This window comes from Triturus cristatus, chromosome 4_1 (genome assembly GCF_964204655.1).
Source record: "Triturus cristatus chromosome 4_1, aTriCri1.1, whole genome shotgun sequence".
Lineage (NCBI taxonomy): Eukaryota > Metazoa > Chordata > Amphibia > Caudata > Salamandridae > Triturus > Triturus cristatus.
Genome location: NC_140585.1, coordinates 128,277,384 through 128,283,554, shown reverse-complemented (window position 1 = coordinate 128,283,554; position 6,171 = coordinate 128,277,384). Strand labels below are relative to the sequence as shown.

Genomic DNA, 6,171 nt, shown 5'->3' with positions numbered 1-6,171 from the left:
CAGTGGTAGAGCAGTGAGAGAGCACAGGATATAGCTCAGTGGTGGAGTAGTGAGAGAACATGGGATATAGTTCAGTGATGCAGCAGTGAGAGTGCATGGGGATATAGCTCAGGGGTGGAACAGTGATAGAGCACAGGGCTATAGCTCAGGGGTGGAGCAGTGAGAGAGCATGAGGATATAGTTCAGTAGTGGAGCAGTGAGGTAGAAAGTGGATATAGCTCAGTGGTGGAGCAGTGATGGAGCACTGAGGATATAGCTCAGTGGTGGAGCAGTGAGAGAGCACAGGGATATAGCTCAGGGGTGGAGCATTGAGAGAGCACGGGCTATAGCTCAAGGGTGGAGCAGTGAGAGAGGGCGGGGCTATAGCTCAGTGGTGGAGCAGTGAGAGAGCACTAGGGATATAGCTCAGTGGTGGAACGGTTATGAAGCACTGAGGATATAGTTCAGTGGTGGAGCAGTGAGAGAGCACTGGGGATATAGCTCAGTGGTGGAGCAGTGATGGTGCACTGAGGATATAGCTCACTGGTGGAGCAGTGAGAGAGGATAGACTATAGCTCAGGAGTGGAGCAGCAAGAGAGCACCGGGATATAGCTCAGGGGTGGAGCAGTAAGAAAACAGGATATAGCTCAGGGGTAGAGCAGTGAGAGAGCACGGGCAACTAGCTCAGTGGTGGAGCAGTTAGAGAGCATGGGATATAGCTCAGGGGTGGAGCAGTGATGGAGCACAGGGAATATAGCTCAGGGGTGGAGCAGTGATGGAGCACTGGGGATATAGCTCAGTGGTGGAGCAGTGGTGGAGCACTGAGGATATAGCTCAGTGGTGGAGCAGTGAGAGAGCACAGGGATATAGCTCAGGGGTTGAGCAGTGAGAGAGCATGGGGCTATAGCTCAGGGGTGGAGCAGTGAGAGAGCAAGGGGATATAACTCAGGGGTGGAGCAGTGATAGAGCACGAGGATATAGCTCAAGGGTGGATTAGTGATAGAGCACGGTGATATAGCTCAGTCGTGGAGCAGTGAGAAAGCACAGGATATAGCTCAGAAGTGGAGCAGTGATGATCACCGGGATATAGCTCAGTGTTAGAGCAGTTATGGAGCACTGGGGATACAGCCCAGTGGTGGAGCACTGATAGAGCACTGAGGATATAGCTCAGTGGTGGAGCAGTGAGAGATCACGGGGGTATAGCTCAGGTGTGGAGCTGTGGAAGAGCACGGGGCTATAGCTCAGGGGTGGAGCAGTGAGAGAGAACGGGGATATAGCTCAGAGGTGGTGCAGTGATGAAGCACGGGGATATAGCTCAGTTGTGGAGCAGTGATGAGCACAAGGATATAGCTCAGTGGTGGAGCAGTGAAAGAGCATGGGATATAGCCCAGTGGTAGAGCAGTGAGAGAGCAGTGGGGATATAACTCAGTGGTAGAGCAGTGAGAGAGCACAGGGATATAGCTCAGCAGTACAGCAGTGAGAGAGCACGGGGATATAGCTCAGCGGTAGAGCAGTGTTGGAGCTTGGGGATATAGCTCAGTGTTAGAGCAGTGATGGAGTTCTGGGATATAGCTCTGTGGTGGAGCAGTAAGAGAGCACTGGGGATATAGCTCAGTGGTAGAGCAGTGAGAGAGCACTGGGATATATCTCAGCAGTACAGCAGTGAGAGAATACGGGGATATAGCTCAGTGGGAGAGCAGTGAGAGAGCATGGGATATAGCTCAGTGGTAGAGCAGTGAGAGAGCACTGGGGATATAGCTCAGTGGTAGAGCAGTGAGAGAGCACGAGGATATAGCTCAGCAGTACAGCAGTGAAAGAGCACGGGGATATAGCTCAGTGGTAGAGCAGTGATGGAGCTCGGGGATATGGCTCTGTGTTAGAGCAGTGATGGAGTGCAGGGATATAGCTCAGGGGTGGAGCAGTGGTGAAGCATGGGGATATAGCTCAGGGGTAGAGCAGTGAGAGAGCACGGGCATATAGCTCAGTGGTAGAGCAATGAGTGAGCACAGGGATATAGCACAGTGGTGTAGCTGTGATAGAGCATGGAGATATAGCTCATTGGTGGAGCAGTGATAGTGAGGATATAGCTCAGGGTTGGAGCAGTGATGGAGCACTGGGGATATAGCTCAGGGGTAGAGCAGTGAGAGAGCACGGGCATATAGTTCAGTGGTAGAGCAGTGAGAGAGCACAGGATATAGCTCAGTGGTGGAGTAGTGAGAGAACATGGGATATAGTTCAGTGATGCAGCAGTGAGAGTGCATGGGGATATAGCTCAGGGGTGGAACAGTGATAGAGCACAGGGCTATAGCTCAGGGGTGGAGCAGTGAGAGAGCATGAGGATATAGTTCAGTAGTGGAGCAGTGAGGTAGAAAGTGGATATAGCTCAGTGGTGGAGCAGTGATGGAGCACTGAGGATATAGCTCAGTGGTGGAGCAGTGAGAGAGCACAGGGATATAGCTCAGGGGTGGAGCATTGAGAGAGCACGGGCTATAGCTCAAGGGTGGAGCAGTGAGAGAGGGCGGGGCTATAGCTCAGTGGTGGAGCAGTGAGAGAGCACTAGGGATATAGCTCAGTGGTGGAACGGTTATGAAGCACTGAGGATATAGTTCAGTGGTGGAGCAGTGAGAGAGCACTGGGGATATAGCTCAGTGGTGGAGCAGTGATGGTGCACTGAGGATATAGCTCACTGGTGGAGCAGTGAGAGAGGATAGACTATAGCTCAGGAGTGGAGCAGCAAGAGAGCACCGGGATATAGCTCAGGGGTGGAGCAGTAAGAAAGCACAGGATATAGCTCAGGGGTAGAGCAGTGAGAGAGCACGGGCAACTAGCTCAGTGGTGGAGCAGTTAGAGAGCATGGGATATAGCTCAGGGGTGGAGCAGTGATGGAGCACAGGGAATATAGCTCAGGGGTGGAGCAGTGATGGAGCACTGGGGATATAGCTCAGTGGTGGAGCAGTGGTGGAGCACTGAGGATATAGCTCAGTGGTGGAGCAGTGAGAGAGCACAGGGATATAGCTCAGGGGTTGAGCAGTGAGAGAGCATGGGGCTATAGCTCAGGGGTGGAGCAGTGAGAGAGCGAGGGGATATAACTCAGGGGTGGAGCAGTGATAGAGCACGAGGATATAGCTCAAGGGTGGATTAGTGATAGAGCACGGTGATATAGCTCAGTCGTGGAGCAGTGAGAAAGCACAGGATATAGCTCAGAAGTGGAGCAGTGATGATCACCGGGATATAGCTCAGTGTTAGAGCAGTTATGGAGCACTGGGGATACAGCCCAGTGGTGGAGCACTGATAGAGCACTGAGGATATAGCTCAGTGGTGGAGCAGTGAGAGATCACGGGGGTATAGCTCAGGTGTGGAGCTGTGGAAGAGCACGGGGCTATAGCTCAGGGGTGGAGCAGTGAGAGAGAACGGGGATATAGCTCAGAGGTGGTGCAGTGATGAAGCACGGGGATATAGCTCAGTGGTGGAGCAGTGAAAGAGCATGGGATATAGCCCAGTGGTAGAGCAGTGAGAGAGCAGTGGGGATATAACTCAGTGGTAGAGCAGTGAGAGAGCACAGGGATATAGCTCAGCGGTAGAGCAGTGTTGGAGCTTGGGGATATAGCTCAGTGTTAGAGCAGTGATGGAGTTCTGGGATATAGCTCTGTGGTGGAGCAGTAAGAGAGCACTGGGGATATAGCTCAGTGGTAGAGCAGTGAGAGAGCACTGGGATATATCTCAGCAGTACAGCAGTGAGAGAATACGGGGATATAGCTCAGTGGGAGAGCAGTGAGAGAGCATGGGATATAGCTCAGTGGTAGAGCAGTGAGAGAGCACTGGGGATATAGCTCAGTGGTAGAGCAGTGAGAGAGCACGAGGATATAGCTCAGCAGTACAGCAGTGAAAGAGCACGGGGATATAGCTCTGTGTTAGAGCAGTGATGGAGTGCAGGGATATAGCTCAGGGGTGGAGCAGTGGTGAAGCATGGGGATATAGCTCAGGGGTAGAGCAGTGAGAGAGCACGGGCATATAGCTCAGTGGTAGAGCAATGAGTGAGCACAGGGATATAGCACAGTGGTGTAGCTGTGATAGAGCATGGAGATATAGCTCATTGGTGGAGCAGTGATAGTGAGGATATAGCTCAGGGTTGGAGCAGTGAGAAAGCACAGGGATATAGCCTAGTGGTGGAGCAGTGATGGAGCACTGAGGATATAGCTCAGTTGGTGAGCAGTGAGAGAGCACGGGGTATAGCTCACGGGTGGATCTGTGAGAGAGCACTGGATATATCTCAGGGGTGGAGCAGTGATGATGCACCAGGATATAGCTCAGTGGTAGAGCATTTGACTGCAGATCAAGAGGTCCCCGGTTCGAATCCGGGTGTCCCCTTCTGTGTTTTTAAGAAACTTCCCATTGTTCCTCGCGACTAAAACCACACCTGGATGTAAACAGTAATTCCGTCTTTTCAATCGGTCTCTTGACGGAACGGTCGCTTTTATGATCATATTTCCCAACAACCGGAAAGATATTCAAAGTTTTGTGATTTCACTTTGACTTAATTGAAATGTCTGTTTTTTGTGCCTTCGCTTCATTTCTTTACAGAGTTAAGAAAACAAAAGCAATACGGGAGGTAAGAGTGACGTGTCATTAGAGAAAGAGTGTGAAGAGTAATCGTTCCCTCTAATGTATAAACTGATTGAATCTCAGTTACACCCAGTGCGCACAGGTTCACTAGCCTGGAACGAGCCTCTTGCCTTCCAGTCAGAGCCGATCAGACCTTAAAGCGCCTGACTCCCATACAAGGCGCTTTCCCAAACAGCGCCAGGTGAGCGCGAGATCCGCCGCGCGACATGTCCGCGGCGGAATAACCGATCATTAATATCATTTACAGCGAGGGTTACTCAAGGCGCCTGCTGCACAGATCGGGTTTTCACTTATAGTCACGTTGATCCCATTAACATTGGATCCGTTGGAATGTATGACATTTTTACGTGAATTGCACTTACATGTCGACAATGGTAACAGTTCGCACGGATAAGGTGACATGTCTGCTTAGTTTTCACTTTTAATTTGTTGAAAATAGATTTTACTTGACGCTTAAAGGCACGGAACAGATTGTGTTGTTTAAAACTAAGAAAAAATGTGAAGTATCACAGTTATAAAAGTTGAAGGGGATCACAGTTATAAAAGATGAAGGGGACACCCGGATTTGAACCAGGGACCTCTTGATCTGCAGTCAAATGCTCTACCACTGAGCTATATCCCCACTTGTCTAATAATCGCTTCCATTTCACTAAATAAACTATATCCTCCATGTACACCTGCACTCCTGTATCTCGCATGTACAGATTCACATCAGGTTGAGAGTAAGGCACCAGTGCAGAATTATGGAAGAACAAGAGGTATTCAATATTGAATTTTATTTTACAATAACTTTTTTAATATAAACCTGTGCAAAGGCAGGAAGCTCTTGAAATCAGGCTAAATGAAGACAGGAAATGTATGATAAGAAAATAGACTGAACCACAGTGCACATAAACGCTTAACAGGGTGGGGGGATTGGAGGGCAAAGGGGCAGGGGGAGGAAAGGAGATAGCACCCAGTGTCCTGTCTACTAACTAACTAAAACATGGTATGGTACCAAAGTTACTTGTCCTATTGGTTTGCAGTCTTGGCCACAGATTCACCAAGACTTTGCATAGGACTTCAGTTGTTTTTAATGTAGACCCGACTCAAAGTCCACTGGTGGGATTTACAATCCAGCACAAATCGTGATCTGCCTGGGATTGTAAACCCAAAGAACGCAACGCAGCGTAATGCGTTGCCTTGCATTACTTTGTCTCAAGGCAGTGTTCCATGGATGGTGCATGGGCGTTACCACGCAGCCGCCCAAGGGTTTGACACAAATCTCTATCTACAATGAATTGTAAAAAGAGATTTGCACCAAAATCCGGCACCTGCCTGGGGCAGGCGTAACAAGGAGAAATGTCTTCTCCTTGATTCTCCTCTCTGCCTGTCTGCTGCATTCTACAGCACACATACCAAGTGGAAATTGACCGAAACCATAGTTTTTGTGGCCTCCCCAAATCCCACCTGTCCCCCCTTAAATCTGTTCTCAAATTCAAATTTTCAAATTTCAAATTTATTTATTATGTTTTGGCTCTCAAAGAGGGCCACATAAGCATGTGCAAACAAAACAACACAGTCATCTAA

General features: G+C 49.5%; 1 non-coding gene across 1 annotated transcript; it reads right to left on the bottom strand.

Moving 5' to 3' along the window:
* Nucleotides 1-5,152: 5,152 nt before the first annotated feature.
* On the bottom strand, nucleotides 5,153-5,224 carry TRNAC-GCA (transfer RNA cysteine (anticodon GCA)). The gene has a single exon. It is a non-coding gene; the product is annotated as a tRNA-Cys (tRNA).
* Between the last annotated feature and the right edge of the window lie 947 nt (nucleotides 5,225-6,171).